This window comes from Phyllobates terribilis, unplaced genomic scaffold (assembly GCF_046119375.1).
Source record: "Phyllobates terribilis strain yellow unplaced genomic scaffold, ASM4611937v1 Scaffold_4__5_contigs__length_816908805, whole genome shotgun sequence".
Lineage (NCBI taxonomy): Eukaryota > Metazoa > Chordata > Amphibia > Anura > Dendrobatidae > Phyllobates > Phyllobates terribilis.
Window position 1 is genome coordinate 513,629,260 of NW_027362764.1, and position 18,694 is coordinate 513,647,953.

Genomic DNA, 18,694 nt, shown 5'->3' on the forward strand with positions numbered 1-18,694 from the left:
AGACGCAGAGGCAAGCCGTCACGCCAGGGTCTGTCCTCACTGAGACCTCCTGTCCCCAACCTTGAAGTCCCTACTGAAGCTTCATCTTCCTGTATCCCGGAGAAGCCCCAGCGGGTGATGTGCGTGGGTGGTGCACCAGTTCTCCAGCCAGAAGAGACTGCTACCCATCCAGAGTCCACACAGGAGAGCTTCCTGCACCTGGCATCAGATTCTACACCCACTTTAACCAGTGTGCATGTCCAAGGATGCTCCGAAGCTGTGTTTACCTCCGAGTCTGTACACCTCTACTACCTGGCGGAGGACCCCTTGTTGCCTCCTGAATCCTCCGGGATACCACTCGATGACAATTGGAGAGAGACTTCCCTACACCCGGTACCCGATACTTCGTCTGCTCAGTCCTGTGGGCCTGACAATGGGTGCCTCAAAGTGGTAGTTACTCCCGAGTCTCTACACCCCTCTGACCAGGCGGAGGACCTCCAGTTGTCTCCAGAACCATTCGGGGTGCTACCTGGTAGCGAAAGGACAGAGACTCTCCTATTCTCTGTACCTGATTCCTCGCCCGCTTCTTCCAGTGAGTCCGACCTAGTGTACTCCGAAGCAGAGGTTACCCCCGAGTCTCTACAACCCTCCGACCAGGCGGAGGACCTCCAGTCGTCTCCTGAACCCTTCGGGGTGCTACCTGATAGCGAATGGACTGAGACTCTCCTTTACTCGGTACCTGATACCTCGCCCGCTTCTTCCAGTGAGTCCGACCTAGTGTACTCCGAAGCAGAGGTTACCCCTGAGTTTCTACACCCCTCCGACCAGGCGGAGGACCTCCAGTCGTCTCCTGAACCCTCCGGGGTGCTACCTGATAGCGAATGGACAGAGACTCTCCTTTACTCGGTACCTGATACCTCGCCCGCTTCTTCCAATGAGTCTGACCTTGTGTACTCCGAAGCAGAGGTTACCCTCGAGTCTCGGTACCCCTCCAACCTGGCGGAGGACCCCCAGTTTTTTCCTGAATCCTCCGGGGTACCACCACATAACAAAGAGGCAGTGTCTTCTCTACACCTTGTACCTGATACTTTGCCCATTTCATCCTGTGAGCTTGACAAGATGTACCCCGAAGCAGAGGCTACCACCGAGTCTCTGCACCCCTCCAACCCGGCAGAGGACCTCCAGTTGTCTCCTGAACTTTTTGGGGTGCTGCCTAAAAATAAATGTAGAGAGACTTTTTTGTGTGCTGTTTCTGGTACTTCACCCGTTTCATCTGTTGCTGAAGATGGCTGGATGGGAAGTCGCATCCCAGCCATCCAGATTATGAGACCAGTTTTGTCTCCTCCTGTGGACAATAGAAGTAATCTCCTTGAAGAGAGGGATTGGCCCCCAAATTCCCTGCGGAAGATCCTTGCAGGCCTGAAGAAGAGGGGGCGTAAGGGGGGGGTACTGTAGCATACCTGGCGGCGTTCTTGCATGGTGTTCCATCTCTCATCATGCAAGATCGCAAACTTGATCTCCCGCCCAGCTTCCTGGTCTGGCTTCTTTCCTTGTGCTCTGCTCTGCTCCACTTTGGCTGCATAGGGCGACGCCCGCTGAACTTCCTGTTTCTTGTACCTGCTGCGGACACGCCCCTGTTGCACCTTCAGCCTATTGCTGTCCATCTTTGGGTATTTATACCACCTTCTTCCTCAAGATGGCGCCTGAGCATTGTTTCTTGTCAGTTGGCTTTTTGTCTCTGACATGCCAGGTCCTATCCTGTTTTCCTGCCTGTTTTCCAGTTCTGTGTCTGAACTGTGGTCTGTTCTCGTGAACACGCTTCTTGCCTGTTCTTTTGCCTTCTAGGGGCCGTATTCCTAGATCTGCCTGTCTGTGCCTTGCGGTATCTGTTCCCGTCTGAACAGAGTCCTGTTTGTGTCTCTGCCTTGCGGTATCTGTTCCCGTCTGAACAGAGTCCTGTTTGTGTTCCTGCCTTGCGGTATCTGTTCCCGTCTGAACAGAGTCCTGTTTGTGTTCCTGCCTTGCTGTCTCTATTCCCGTTCCTCTGTTCCCTGTTGTCTGTGCCTCGTTTCTACTTTAACCTTGTCTCCCTTTTCCCTCTGTCTGTTTTCTGCGTCTTTCTGCAGAGTCTGAACCCGCTCCTAAATTCCTTCTCGTCGTCTCTGTACCTCTGTTGTGAATTTAGTGTACGCTCGCTACTTCTATGTAAGTACTGTGCGTGCTTCTGGTTCTGCCTTTCCTTCTCCGTCTGTTCTTTGTGAACAGAGTCCTATCCCCTTGCCTTGTTTACCGCTCTGCGGTGTCCGCTCTGCTCCTGCTTAGCTTGCCGCTCTTGCGGTTTCTGCTCTGCTCCTGCCTTGTTTACCGCTCTGCGGTGTCCGCTCTGCTCCTGCTTAGCTTGCCGCTCTTGCGGTTTCTGCTCTGCTCCTGCCTTGTTTACCGCTCTGCGGTGTCCGCTCTGCTCCTGCTTAGCTTGCCGCTCTTGCGGTTTCTGCTCTGCTCCTGCCTTGTTTACCGCTCTGCGGTGTCCGCTCTGCTCCTGCTTAGCTTGCCTCTCTTGCGGTTTCTACTCTGCTCCTGCCTTGTTTACCGCTCTGCGGTGTCCGCTCTGCTCCTACTTAGCTTGCCGCTCTTGCGGTTTCTGCTCTGCTCCTGCCTTGTTTACCGCTCTGCGGTGTCCGCTCTGCTCCTGCTTAGCTTGCCGCTCTTGCGGTTTTCACTCTGCTCTTGCCTTGCTTGCCGCTCCTGCGGTTTCTGCTCTGCTCTTATCTTGCTTACTGCTTCTGCGGTTTCCGCCCTGCCCTGCTTCTGCCCGCTGCTCCGGCAGTCCTGTGCTGCCCTGCTTGTGCTCGCTGCTCCTGCAGCCCCGTCCTGCTCTGTTCTTGCCCACCGCTTCGGGCGTTCCCTCTCTGCTGTGGTTGTCTACCGCATCTGCGGTTCTGTGACCCAGTCTGTACTGGGTCTTAACCTCTCTGTGCTCCAGCCCGTCCTTTCGGCCAGTACCTCCCTGCCTGCATACTCGCCTGTATCCACCCATCTGCATACCTGCCGTGTTTGCTTACATCCACCAGACTGTGCCAGCCTAACCTGCCTGTTCCAGTAATCCCAGTGTGGGTCAACCCCCGTGTCCGGAGTTTGACCTGGAGTAGCACCTGGTCCCTCTGCCCGGTTTCTCCCTGGTGCACTGGCGTCGTATGCCGTCGTGCCACCTTGGTCGGATCGGCCAGATACTTAGTCACGCCCCTCCAGGCACTCTCCGGTCCATGGTCCAGTGGAACCACAGCACCCGCACACGCCAGTCAGTCCGGGCGTGTGCATAACACTTTGTTTAAACGGGAGTCATAGAACTGGGATAGTAGCAGGAAAACATCCAGCAATACTCTGAGGAGGTAGGATATGTGCCAAAATGCTGACCACCTGAGGCCTTGCCGCTACTACATACATGCGCTTGCATTCCAAGAAAACAAAGCAGATGCTAACTTCTATCATCATCATCATGCTCCTCACCTTGGCACTCTCAACTTCCCTGATGGAGAAGCCAGGGCCCACCGGAGGAGTCTGGTTCTCTGGTGGGCTCGTCCAATGCTGCCCTAAAGCAGGCCGGGCTAAGAAAAGTGTGTGGGGGGATGTTCCAAAGAGAAATGGGTGCGGCTGGGGACCGATTATGGACACCCGGCTGACCCCAGGTGGCTGGGGAGCATGTGTTGACACACGGCCGCGGGGCGGCTGGGGACCGAGTATGGACACCCGGCCGCCGGGCGGCTCGGGACTGAGTATGGATACCTTGCTGCCGGAGCAGCCATGAGGTAGTGGCCAGCTTCGGCCTCCTCCAAACTAAAAGGCCCCATTTCAAGTGCAAGCTAGCAGTATGGTATTGGCGCAGCCTGGGGGAGGGTGGGTGTTTTGTTGCTCACTTACGCTTGCATTCTAAGAAAACAAAGCAGATTCTAATTTCTATCATCATCATCATACTCCTCACCTTGGCACTCTTAACTTCCCTAATGGAGAAGCCAGGGCCCACCGGAGGAGTCTGGTTCTCTGGTGTGCTCGTCAAATGCTTCCCTAAAGCAGGCCGGGCTAAGAAAAGTGTGTGGGGGGATGTTCCAATGAGAAATGGGGGCGGCTGGGGACTGTTTATGGACACCCGGCCGCCCCCAGGCGGCTGGGGAGCGTGTGTGGACACCCAGCCACGGGGCTGCTGGGGACTGAGTATGGATACCTCCCTTCCGAAGCAGCCATGAGGTAGTGGCCAGCTTCGGCCTCCTCCAAACTAAAAGGCCCCATTTCAAGTGCAAGCAAGCTAGCAGTATGGTATTGCAGCCTGGGGGTGGGTGGGTGGCAGGCTGCATACTTGCGCTTTCATTGCAAGGAATGGGGGAGGTACAATTGAACACTGCCCTGGGACAAGGACTTGCATGGGGATAGTTGCAAGTCTGCATCTTCTGATGCGGAAAGGATCACTTCTGATGGGCACACTTTTAGGCAGTGACCTGGGAGTCAGAGATGCTTCCAGGGGTCTTCCCCATGCTGTTCCCATGTCTTTTCAGAACTGTATGCATGTGTCACACAGCACATGGCCAGATAAGATTGTAAAATGTTAAAATAACATTTCCCGGTGAATGCATTTGTCACGGTTGAAAGCGATACAAAAGTGCAAAAACGCATAAAAAATGCTACTTGTGAATATAGCCCAAGGTGTGGAGGAGTATTTTAGTTTTTGGTTATTTATTTTACCTTATACACAAGTCTTTACCCTGGAAAGGAAGTTCCTCAACATATTTCACAGGAAAACCGTTTCAGTTTAGTTTTTGAACGTTTTCTTATGAGCCCGTAAAAGTGGCTTAATACCTCTGACCACGTTGTTGACAGCAGTGACCTGGGGGGTCAGAATTGCTTCCTGGGGGGATGCCCATGCTGTCCCCATGTCTTTTGAGCACTGTCACTATCGTTTTGGGCACTTTTTAGGCTTTCTACAGACTGCCGGGGGTGCGGCCGCAAAAATGCTCTGGTCTCCCATAGACTAACATTGGGCTCGTTGCTCGGGTCGAGCACCCGAGTATCACGGTGAGCTCGGCCCGAGCTTTGAGCACCCGAGCATTTTAGTGCTCGCTCAACACTAGTGAGGAGCAGTCAGGCAGATGGAAGGAAAAGTTGAAAACACAGCAAGTACATTCAATGAAACAAAATGAACAAAAACACTAGAGTTTTAATCCTAAATCACAGTTGTGTGTCCTAGTGGACTTTAAATAGGATTAGGGAGATGAAGTCTCTAAGCCAAGCTGGGCAACGTGTAAAATCCAACGTGGAGCACAACAGAGGATAGCGGACCGAGGTGAAGCAAGCAAAGCATGGGATACTCGGGAAAAGTGTGTAGCAATACCTCCCCCTCTTAGGGCCTCTCCTTTTTGAGCAAGATTGGAGCATTTATGTCCTTTTTGGCACCCAGCATCTCTCCTCAGGATTGTATTATTTCCAGTTTATCAAGTAGAAGAGATTCCCACGAACCTTCCAGAATTTGGTTGATTTCATACCCCATGTGTTACATGCCTGTCCCAGGTCTATGCTCTGCTCCCTTCACCTCGGTCCACTGCCCTGTGTTGTGCCCCACATGAGGCTTTACAGGAAGCCAAGTGTGTGACATCTTCTTTGTAGGCTTCTTAAGGCCCATGAGGACATACACCTATGTTTTTGGATTGTTATTCAATAATTTAGTTTGTTACTCTCCTCTTCTTGTGTACACTGTTACTTGCTTTTATTCTTGCTACTTTGCTGACTTTGCTGCATCCATCCTGCTGTTCCCAAGATTCCAGATGGTGTATTGTCCTTGCTCCCCACGTGTCATTCTACCAGTTGCACTGATGCTTGGGGCCTGTGTTCCCACCGGACCTGGGGCTTAGCTGATTCACTTATCAGCTGAGTCTAAAAACCATGTCCGAATCAGAAGCAGAAGCAAGAACAGTCTTGACTATAGGAGAGAATTGTTTGAAGACCAGAGGACTTAGTAGAGAAACATGACAGGCTTTAGGGATTTTCAGAGTAGGAGGTAGTTTAAAATAGAAGGTAACAGGGTTTATTTGCTCAATAATTTGGAATGGGACAATGAACTTGGGTGCCAGTTTTTTGCAATGGTTCTTCAAATGGATGTTTTTAGTGGAGAGCCACAACTTATCTCTTGGGCTTGTGTTGGGAACAGGTCAGTGGTGTCTATCAGCACTATTCTTAGCTCTTGCTGCAGCTGTAGCTAAATTAGCTTGTTCTTCAGTTCAGATATAGATATACTGATAGATTCTGTTCACAGCAGAAAATAGAGTTTTAGCTGGAACAGGCAGAGGAAGATGAGGTTCTTGACGAAAACTGTAAAAAAGTGAGATTTCCCAGAAAACTCTGAAACTGAATTTTTGTTGGCGAATTCAGCACAAGGAAGCAGTTATCTTCTTCAGTTGGAGAATATTCGTAAACACTGCTCCATGAACTGATTAATTATTTCAGTCTCACAGAATTGTTGCAGAGCCCCCCCAGGTCTCAGCCCAAGGCTCTTCTGGAATAGAAAGAGGCTGCAGAGGACCAAGAGGCCCTTGGTGAGAGGGAATGAACTGCGGAAACTGAAGACAAGATATTCTGGACTCTTTGATGCCTTGTCTCCATTTGGTTCATCAGTAGAAATTGGAGTGAAGTTCAGTGGTACATTTAATTCTTGGTTGACAAGAGAGAAAATAAGCCCAGAATAAGACTTTCTGTAGGAGTGCCTTTGAAACCCTTAGGTGGTGAATTAGAGGAAGAAGAGATAGCAGCAATGGAACATTCAGGTTCAACTACATGTGAGGGTGGTTCATTGGCTGTATCAGATGGATCAAAGGACCTGGATAGGGCATAAGCCTTGCTTTTTTTCTCAGCAGGGCGATAGGTGAGGATTAAATCAAATCGTGAGAAAAAAATGACCATCGAGTTTGGCAGGGATTCAGCCTATGAGAAGACAAAAGGTTCTCCAGGTTTTTGTGGTCAATATAGATAGTCACTGGGAACTTAGCTCCTTCAAAAACATGTCATCATTTATCAATTTTGTGACTAAGAGTTCACGGTCTCCAATGGAATAATTTCACTCTGCTGGAGGAAATGTCCTAGAGAAGAATCTACAGGAATGACTTCTTGTTCTAGATGAATTTTGTGAGAGAACTGCTTCTACACCATTAGCATTTCCATTGACTTCAAGGAAGAACATTCTGTCTACATCAGGATGGTGCAGGGCTGGAGCAGAAGAAAAATCGCCAGCCTTCATGAATCGGGGCCTATATTTAAATAGTAAATATTTGCCTATACAATATTTTCTTAAAATTATTTAACTACCTTATTATTGCACACACTATTTAAGCGATATAGCTAGTGATGAGCGAGTGTATTCGTTACTATTCGCTATTCGCATGGATAGTACGGCATTCGGGTTATTCGTTATATTGTGAGTATTTGTGTACTCGCCTTGCTATATCCGGATGTCCCGCCCTGTACTTTTGGCGCCTCCTTTGCAGCTACTAAACATGCTGGGCTTCTTAATCGATCACAGTAATGCCACAAACATCTTGGTTGTGGCATTACTGTGATTGGCTGGCCGCCCAGCATCATAGGGTCTATTTAAGCCCTGCTGCCACTATTTTGTGCACATTGCCTCTGGAGCCTGCATTCTATAAGCATAAGGAGAGATCGCTGAGCTGCTAGGGAGAGTGTTTAGGCCTCTTGATAAAATAAAAGACCCTTTAAGGGCTACCTGCAGTGAATACTAGGTTAGTGTTTAAATGAGCTGCTCACTATCTCCATAATACCACCAAAAAATAGCTCTTTTCAGAGCTGGCTTCTGCTGTCCACATTAGTCCACTTAAAAAGGCGGTTAGTGCCCAATGCAAAGCAGTAGTCCAAACATTTCCAAGTGCCTGCTACCAAGCACGCACCAGGCCATTTTCCCTGCTGTTTTTGGGGTGACAGTCTGCCTTCTATATACATTAGTCCACTTAAAAAAGTGTTTAGTGCCCTACACAAAGCAGTAGTCCAAACATTTCCTACTGCCTGCTACCAAGCATGCACCAGGCCATTTTCCTCACTATTTTGGAAGCCACCATCCCAAGGGCCACCAATCACAAATAGTAGTTAGGCTGGAGTAGGAATACTGTCCTGGTTTGTCCACTGCACAATGTGCACATGTGGCACCCCAGGGGTCCGGTTGCCACAGTGGCATTGCCTCCCTCAAAATAGGTAATGCCATGCCTGGAAGCAAGCAGGAGCCCCCTAGTCAGGTATACTAAGCATGCAACACTTTCCTGGCTCCAGACCAGCAAGGGGAGCACCTCCCCTTAGCAACTGGGATCTGGGGCGGGGTTAGTTAGTCTTAGTGTGAGGAGTTGAAGTGAGGATGTCGAGGAGAGAGGAGCTGGGGACTGGAGCTGCACGGCAGCTCACCACAGAAGGAGCAAACACAGAGAACCGGACACCGGAGTCCGAGGCTGTGGGGCACCGAAGGCCCAGCAGCAGAAACCGGAGGGTAGGAGACTGCAGGTCTCCTGACCCCATCAGACGCCCGGATGCTCAGCAGCACAGAGGGCCCAGCACCGCCACGTGGGAGCGACGCACCAGCAAGGCCCGAGCTGCCTGCCAAACGGGTGAGCACAGAAACGTTACACTCAGGGACGAGGGCCACTGCACAGCTACAAGCCGCAGGGCCAAAGAGTTTAGTAGAAAGGAAAGGCCTCCAACTTCACTTGGCGAGGAGGATTCTTTACTTGCTTCCAGGCTGCCTGGACTTGCACTTCTAGCCAGTAAAGACAAGAGTAAACTGCCATTAAGTATTAAGTTGTGGACTGATTATTGCTGCGCCATCAACCCCTGCACTACAACGCCCAGCACAACCTACAACATCTACACTGCCCTGGAGCTAGCTCTTCCTGTGGAGAGCCACACCATCCCTGCTGCAGTAACATCAGCTTCAGAGGACTGCTCTGCAGCGGCAGCTCCCTTTAGCCGCATTCCACAGGTGGCGTCACGAACTCTATAAAAACACCCCTATCCATAACCCCTTTTATTGAACGCCCTGGGTCACGGACCGGGTCACCGCCACTGTGACATTCCCCAGCATCCACCGGCCTGGCACCGGGTACCCCATGGTCCAGGGGGCGCGTCAACTTGATGCCACGAACAGGATTCACGAAGCCCGGTATAACCGGGTCCTGTGTGCCATAGACTTTATTGTCACATAGGGTTTGTAAAAATTAGCCCTATGGGCAAGTCCTGGTTGACGAAGGAAGGAAATGGGTTTTTATGGGAAGGGGGTGACATTAACAGCAGTAGCATGAATCTGCATTTTTGGTGAATTTAGGTTGGCTTGCTGTCATCTGGAGGGATTACAAACTGTGAAGATATCCAGCCCTTGTTGAATTTAATCAGAGTAAGACTGGTCGTTGCATTTTTCGTGGAGAGGCGTGTGCGCCTATCAGTGATGATTGCCCCAGCGGAACTGAAAACACGCTCTCACACCACACTAGCAGCTGGGCAGGCCAGCACCTCCAAGGCATATAAGCAGAGGTCGGGCCAAGTGTTCAGCTTAGACACCCAATAATTAAAGGGAACTGAAGCGTCAGAAAGGACACACGTATAGTCACTTAAGTACTCCTTGCCCATGTTCTGCAACTTATGCCTCCTTGGCATTGTTACAGATACAGATAGCCCTTGCTGTTGTGATGGTTTATTGAAAATTGCCCAATTTGTGCACATTTTCCCCCCACCTCTGTTGGAGCTGGTGTTCGTGTCTCTCCCAATTATCACTTGGTGTTGAAAAGAGCCGGTACCTCTGCCACCAGCATTGTCTGAGGATGATGTTTTCAGCAACTCATCTACAACGACCCTCTTGAGCGATTCCATTGTAAAATTCTTTGGTGACTCCAAAAGGAAAGAAGGAAATTTCTCCTTGTACCGTGGATCGAAAAAGGTGGCCAACCAGTATAGGTTGCTCTTGTCACCTGCACCTTAAAAACATCTCCATAATCCAACCTTTTCTCACCTTTGAAACTGCTAAAACTTTTACTGTCGCTCTTATTCACTGTCGTCTGAACTACTGCAAGTCTCTTCTGATCGGTCTTCCTCTTACCAAACTTTCTCCTCTTCAATCTGTCCTGTATGCGGCAGACAGGGTCGTATTTCTGTCCAGCCACTTCACCGATTCCTCCATCTTGTGCCAGTCATTACACTGGTTGCCATTCGCTACAGGGTCCAATATAAACTCATCACTCTCACCCACAAAGCTCTCCACATTTCTGCACCGCCTATATCTACTCTATCATCTCTGTCTATCACCCTACACGTGCCCTCCTTTCTACAAATGACCCAAGATTAACATCCCGCATAATCCGAACCTCGCACCTCCGTCTCTAAGACTTCTCTCGTGCTGCACCAGTTCTCTGGAATGCTCTACCCCAGATGATCTGACTGATGCCTAGCCCCCACGTCTTCAAGCGCTCTTTAAAAACCCATCTCTTTAAACAAGCCTACCACCTCAACTACTCAGTAAACTAACTTTCCACTGTTTCTTCCTTCTAAATATTATTCAGAATCTGCACCCTACTATTCATCTGTCTCCACACCCTCCATGCACACAATAACTGCAACTCAATACTTGATTATTGCACTTAACCCTAGAACGCATGACCATAAAAATCTACACTTTCACATACCTGGGGCCTTTTAGGTCCGTGTGCAAATAACATGGAATAACTCAAACAAAAATGACAAACAACAATATACCTAAGGAATACCTAGAGTTTCAAAATTCTAACTAAAGTAATCTTGCAGAAAATAGAAAACAATTAACAGGGCGGGCCTGCGAGGCCCCAGGTATGCGTTCTAGGGTTAAGCATTCTGGCTGGTGACCGGATCATGCAGCTTTATATGAAAATCCCTACTTATTATAATTGCCAGACCTGAAATAGCAAGCCCTTTTCACCTATTGTGTCCCCCCCATTTCCTTGTAGAATGTAAGATTGCGAGCAGGGATCTCACTCCTAATGTAACTGTTTAAACTGTCTTACCTTGTATTGAATTTATTGTATGTACATGCTCCTGCTTAATTGTAAAGTGCTGTGGAATAAGTTGGCGCTATATAAATAAAAATTATTGTTATTATTATTATTGGATAAAATGTGCATCACATGAGTGTCTTGCTAAAGACACTTACACATGAACTGTGCCATGTGGGCCAAGCTGCAAAAAGGCAAATGTTCAGTGTCCCCAACAGTAGAAACAGTACCCATCCTCTCTTCATGCTGACTCGCCTCCTCCTCCACCTCCTCCTCTCCATCCTAACCAGGCTGGACAGACATGAAACTTGGGTTGGGTGTCCCTTCTGTAGCATTACGAGTCTCCTCGGTAGCACAGAAACACAAGTCCTCTCCCTCCTCATCCTCCTCATCTTCCTCCTCATCACCCAATATTGCCTCAGAATATTGGCTGGGCTGGGTAGTATCACCCATTGGGAAATCTGGCTCCATACCAACATGCTGGGCATTCAAAGCTTCCTCTTTGAGATTATGCAGTGATTGTTTCAAGAGAAACAGCAGCGGGATGGTTACGCTGATAATAGCCTGATCACCGCTCACGAGGTTGGTGAAGTACTCAAGATTCTCAAGAACCTCAACAATGTCAGTGATCCACACCCACTCGACAGTTGTTATGTGTGGTGGCTGACTCTCAGTCTGACGGGCATGTTGAAGCTGGTATTCAGCTACTGCCCCCTGCTGTTCACTAATCCTCACCAACATATGATAGGTTGAGTTCCACTGCGTGGGCAGGTCGCAGATGAGTCATTGACTTGGCAAATTCAAGCGCTTTTGCAGCGCTGTAAGAGCAGCAAAAGCAGTAGAGGAATGGCAGAAATGGGCGCTAATATGGCGCACCTTCTCAAGTGGGTATGGCAAGTCACGGTAAGTTTTCAGAAATTTCTGAACAACTAGGTTCAGCACATGAGCCATGCATGGCACGTGTACCAGCTTGCCGATCTTTAAATCTACCACCAGGTTACGACCATTATCGCAGACGACCAGACCAGGTTGGAGATGCAGTGGGGAGAGCCACTGATCGGTCTGTTGTTTTTAAGCTTGCCACAGCTCTGTTGCAGTGTGTGCTTTCTGACCTAAACAGATCAGCTTCAGTAGAGCGTGTTGCCGCTTTGCCGATGCGCTGCTGCACAGGTCCCAGCTTGGAAATGCTGGGGAGGGTAATTCAGCAGAGGATGAGGAGCAGGAGGAGGGGAGAGAGGAAGTGGATTATGAAGAGGTGGAAACCCTGACAGAAGTTGGGCCCGCTATTCTTGGCATGGGTAGGATGTGTGATGTTCCAGTTTGCGCCTTTGTCCCACCCTCCACCAGGTTCACCCAGTTTACCGTGACAGAAATGTATTGTCCCTGTCCACAACAACTTGTCCAGGTGTCTGTTGTTAGGTGGACCATCTCAGTGACGGTGTTGGTGAAAGCACGGTTCAGATTGTTTAACACGTGCTTGTGTAACACAGGGATGGCACACCAGGCAAAATAGTGGCGGCTGGGAACACTGTATAATGGGACAGCCAAGAGATCACGGAAAGACTGTGTTCCCACAAGCCTAAACGCCAACATCTCCACAGCTAGCAATTTGGCAATGTGCAAGTTTAGTATTTGTGCCTGTGGGTGCATGGCTAGGTATTTACGCTTTATTTCCAAGCTCTCAGGCATGGACAATTGGACCCTTCGCTGGGACAAGGAAGTGGATGTGATTGGTGTTTGTTGTGTGTGAGCAACCGCAGCTTGTGGGCAGGAGGTATGAGCGACTGCTTCCTGAACAGCAGATTCTGAAGGACATAGCCCAGTTGACATGGCATTGGTTTGACCCCAGATGCAGATTTGGTACCCTGGTGTTCCGCCCACCTACTGGGGCGCTTAGCTGCCATGTCGTTTTGCATACTGGTGGTGCTCAAGTTGCCTTTGCCCTGGCCTCTGCTCAACTAGGTATGGCAGATGCTACAGACTACAATGTTTTTCTCTGAAGGACTTTCAGAAAAAAATTCCACACAGCACCAGCCGGGGCGCGTCATCCTCATCATTACCGGTGGTGTGGGGTCCCATTGATGTGTGAATCGTGAGGGCATTGAATTTGGGTGAGTTCCATATATGAGGTTGTTCTGATTTGTGTGGGATGGGCTGGGCTGCCTATGGGACTGTCTGCATTTTTCACTATAATCTGTTACTATCTGCACAAGCAGTCTAGCACTTTGGATATATGTCCTCATGCCCACCCCTAACCTATGTATGCAGCTACTCATACACATATAGCCCGGTTGTCACATTCTCCGTGGGACTCCCTGACACTTGGCACTATGCACCTTATTTCCCCTGTATTGTGATTTATATGAAATGATTTTGTATGTGCTACTTTGCAAATCTTACTTAATAAAATTATGTTCCTTATGCTGTAAAGCTCATTTTTTCTCCTTTTTTAAAAACATTTGTTATATGAGTAGGCAACAACTGGCCAAGGGTCTGACACTCTTGACCAGACACTACGGACGGGTCAGCTTTATAAGGTGGGCCACCGTTTGTTCAGAGTATCATAGTTGTACTGAAGTTGTACTGAAGTCAGTCCAACAGAAACTGCCTGTAGAGGTCAAAAAATAAAAATATATATTATCGAAGTAAAGGAACACTGAAGATCGAGCAACCATCCACCTTCTGACATGCATTTTGTGTGCTCCTTCATCCAAGAATGATATATTATTGGATTTCTTTAGACTAAAAGGTGTTCCAAAATTTTGGTGCAATTTTTGCATATTGTAAGCCATGCTCCCTTTCCTAAAAAATACTTTGAAAACATATAGAAAGTCTAGTGTAAGTCATGTATGTGAATTTCTTAGTGCAAATTGAGGCAGAATTTTCATGCTTTAAGTTTAGTAAATCTCCCACACAACATTATAATTGGAACCTTAACTATGATAGGTTTATTAAAGGTTGCTGGGGCGCAAAAAATGTACATATGCTTTTTTAAAAAAAAAACAAAAACAAAGTCTTTTAATTCTTTAAAAGATTTTAACATAAATAAGTAATACTCATAGAAATAGCTATTCTTACAACTTAAATCCACCCACTATTCCAGTACAGTAATCTCTGCTACACCAGAAGTGATTACATCATGACCATGATTGACCTGACCGCTAAGACCACTGATTCACTGCAGGATCAGTTGACTGGTGATCAAGATGTCATTACTTCTGAGCCATCAAAGACTCTTGGAGTGGAAGCTCTTGAGCAATAAGTTGATTTTTTTTTTTCATAAGAATAGCTGTTAACCGTTAAAGAAGAATGGAAAGTCCCTTTTATCAATTACCAACTTACTACAATATTTTAATATAGAAAATAAATGCTATTGTAATAAATTTGAATATATTTGATTGACACTTCTTGCCTAATCCACACATGAAAGCCCAATTTAAATAGAAGTTTATGAACAGAGGAAATAGAAAGTATGAGTTATGTCCCAATTATTCCTCATATTTAAGACCAATTCACAAATGCAATTTAACCTGAGCTTATTGGCTTTTCCTTTATTGCCCACTGCACAGCAGGCTATCTATTAGCTTGTGGAGCACATTGACAGCTTAAACAGTTGCATAGTTTAAGACAAGAAAATAAAAGATTCTACAGGGTTGCATAGAATGAATTTAATATTCGCTTTCAAATCATGGAAATATAGAAGGAAAAATATATTTTTGGAAAAAAATCTATATAATAAAAATGATTTTCTTCCCCTAAAGAATGTAAAGTTAATAGAGAATGTAGTTAATAAATGTATGTAGTACTTGCAGGTAAGGTTTTGTATTACTCTTAGGGCTTCTTCAGACGTTCATGATCATTGATACGATCTCGGATGACAATGCATGGACTGTCCATGTGTCTTCTGACCTCAGAGTGACAGCCTCATAGAAATATATGAAGCAGTCAGGAGATGTGCGCCCATCTGATCCGATATCGGAATGATGATCACAGATGCCTGATAGGGTCTTTAGAGATTGATGGCATATTCAAGGGGCTTGCCACCTTTGTGAACCACATGTGGGGCTCAGAGCTAACAAGACAATTAAGACGAAGTGATAATATCTGGATATCAAACTGTTTAGTTGATAAACCTGTTACATATTGTCACTATTGTGTAATACAAATGAGGCAATTTAATAAATCTAAATATGAATAAATATGACGTAAAGTTCACTATCAGTCATTTTTATTTATATTCACAGTCATCAACTTTTCCTAAACTGAAAATCCCCTTTCTAATATTATCATTGTAGCCTCTGGACACTCGAAGGATAAGAAAATAGGTAAGGTATATGTAACGGGTCTGGGAGGCGGAACCTCTGAGCTACTATACAAGGGGGCGGTCCTTGTAAGGGAGCGGGTGGCGACCAGGGAAGGCGGGCAGGCAGTCACAGCAGGTGACCGGGACAGTCTCTGGGTGAACGGACAGGAGGTCACGGCAAGTGACCGGGGCAGTCTCTGGATGAACGGGCAGGAGGTCACGGCAAGTGACCGGGGCAGTCTCTGGATGAATGGGCAGGAGGTCACGGCAAGTGACCGGGGCAGTCTCTGGATGAACGGGCAGGAGGTCACGGCAAGTGACCGGGGCAGTCTCTGGATGAACGGGCAGGAGGTCACGGCAAGTGACCGGGGCAGTCTCTGGGTAAAGGGTTGGTACGACCTGTGACGGCTGAGCCTCCAGGTAGGCTAGCAGGCAGATGGTAGACGTGAGCTCCCAGGTGAGCAGGCGAGAGTCTCTGGATAAGCGGGTGGTCACAGCATGTGACGGCGGAGCCTCCAGGTAGACCAACAGACAGGCAGCAGATGAGCGCTCCCAGGTGAGCGGGCAGGAGTCTTTGGACAGGCGGGTGGTCACAGCACGTGACGGCGGGGCCTCCAGGTAGGCTAGCAGGCACGTAGCAGATGTGCGCTCCCAGGTGAGCGGGCAAGCTGGTCCATAGACAGACTGACAGGAGTTGGAGGGCAGACCGTCGGACCTCAGGCTAGCAGGCAGGTAAGCGGAATATCAGGCAGGAATCAGACAGCAAACTGGCAGGAATCTGGCAGGTAACTGGCAACGGGACCTGAGGGCTGAAGCAGAGTAGTGAACAGTGCAACAACATTGCTCGGGCACCTCCATTTTGGAGGAGGTGCCTTATATATGGTGAAGTCCTCCGGCCATTGGCCGGGGACTCCTTAGGACGGCGCGCGCGGCCCCTTTAAGAGGGAGGGAGCGCGCGCGCGTGCGCCCTAAGCACAGTGGCCGGGAAGGAGCGCGCGCTGCCAGCAGAGCAGGAGGAGGACGCCGGGCTCGGAGCAGAGGGGTGAGGGGAACAGCGTCCCTGCCTAGCAGAGGGCAGGGACGCCGGCGCTACAGTACCCCCCCTTTAGGCCCCCCCTTTTTTAGGCCAGAGAGAAATTTAGCTAGGATGAGAGGGGCATGGATTTTCTCCCGGGGCTCCCACGTTCTCTCTTCAGGACCAAACCCCTTCCAATCTACTAGAAAAAGGTCTTCCCTCTTACCATTTTGGTGGCCAGAATGTTCTCTACCTCAAATTCGTTTTCAGCGGAAACCGGAGCAGGAGGCGTACCTGTAGACTTGGAAAAAGAGTTAAGTACCACAGGTTTGAGGAGAGATACATGGAAGGAGTTAGTTATCCGCAAGTTGGCCGGGAGTTTCAATTTATAGGCCACCGGGTTGATCTGACTGATGACCTCCAGAGGACCGATGAACCAAGGCCCTAACTTATAGGAAGGAATCTTGAGCCGGACATACTTGGACGAGAGCCAGACCTTATCCCCTGGATGGAATTGAGGAGGATCCAGACGTTTTTTGTCAGCATGTCTTTTCATCCGCTCGGATGACAGAAGGAGTGCGGACCGGGTGCTCTCCCATATGGAGGAAAATTTGTTAACAAGAGATTCCGCAGCCGGATTGTCCACCGAGGTGGAGACGGGAAATGGGATCCGAGGATGCTGACCGAAGACAACAAAAAACGGGGATTTGGAGGATGATTCGCTCTCGTGATTGTTGTAAGAAAATTCGGCCCATGGCAGGAGATCCACCCAGTCTGAATGGTGGGCATTAACGAAGTGCCGGAGGTAACTGGTCAGGTTCTGATTGATCCGCTCCACTTGACCATTAGACTGTGGGTGGTAAGCGGAGGAGAAGTCCAGGGTGACGTCTAGCAGTTTACAAGTGGCTCTCCAGAAGCGTGAGGTGAACTGTACCCCACGATCCGACACTATGTGGAGGGGCAGTCCATGAAGACGGAAGATGTGGCGGATAAAGTCTTTAGCCAGCTCGGGTGCAGACGGGAGGCCTGGCAGGGGAACGAAATGAGCCATCTTGGAAAAGCGGTCAGCGACCACCCAAATGACCGTACAACCGGCCGAGACGGGGAGATCAGTTATAAAGTCCATTGCTATATGCTGCCAGAGGGCAGCAGGTACTGGGAGCGGAAGGAGGCGACCGGCTGGCAGATGTCTCGGAACCTTGTTGCGGGCGCAGGACACACAGGCAGAAACAAAGTCTATTATGTCCTTGTGCAGGGTAGGCCACCAGTAGTGCCGGGTAATAAGCTGGAGGGTCTTTTTCTGACCGGCGTGGCCAGCTAGTTTAGACGAGTGACCCCAGTGTAGGATCTTCTCCCGATCAGGTACTGATAGGAACGTCTTACCGGGAGGGAGACGATTTAGACTCACGGGAGCCACCTGCATTACTCTGGCGGGATCGATGATGTGTTTCGGTTCCTCCTCGAGATCAGACACCAGAAAGGATCGGGACAAGGCGTCCGCCTTGATGTTTTTGTCAGCCGGGCGAAAATGAAGAACAAAATCAAAGCGAGCAAAAAACAAGGACCACCGAGCTTGGCGCGGGTTAAGTCTCTGGGCATGCTGGAGGTAAGCCAAGTTCTTGTGGTCAGTGTAAATTATTACCGGATGAAGAGCCCCTTCGAGCAGGTAACGCCACTCCTCCAATGCCAGCTTGATGGCCAATAACTCTCGATCTCCTATGGAATAGTTGCACTCAGAAGAGGAGAAGAGTTTGGAGAAGAAGCCACAAGTTACCATTCTCCCGGAAGATGATTTTTGGGTAAGTACCGCTCCGGCTCCAGAGGAGGAGGCGTCAACCTCCAGGAAGAACTGCTTGTTGCCATCTGGGCGATGCAGCACCGGGGCGGAAGAGAAGGCCTGTTTTAAGGAAAGAAAGGCCTCCTCTGCTTCGGGCGGCCACTCTCTGGGATTAGTGCCCTTACGGGTGAGCGCGGAAATTGCGGCAGTCCGGGAAGAGAAGTGCGGTATGAAGAGGCGGTAGTAGTTGGCGAAGCCCAGGAACCGCTGAATGGCCTTCAACCCCTCCGGTCGGGGCCATTTCTCGATGGCAGACAGTTTCTCTGGATCCATTCGTAGGCCGGTCTGAGAAATAATGTAGCCCAAAAACAGAAGCGAGGTCTGCTCAAAGAGGCACTTCTCATATTTAGTGAAGAGGTGATTCTGCCTGAGCCTGAGCAGGACCTGACGAACATCCCTCCGGTGAGTCTGGAGATCCGGAGAGAAGACCAAGATGTCGTCCAGGTACACCACTACGCAGGAGTAGAGAAGGTCCCGGAAGATGTCATTGACCAACTCTTGAAAGACGG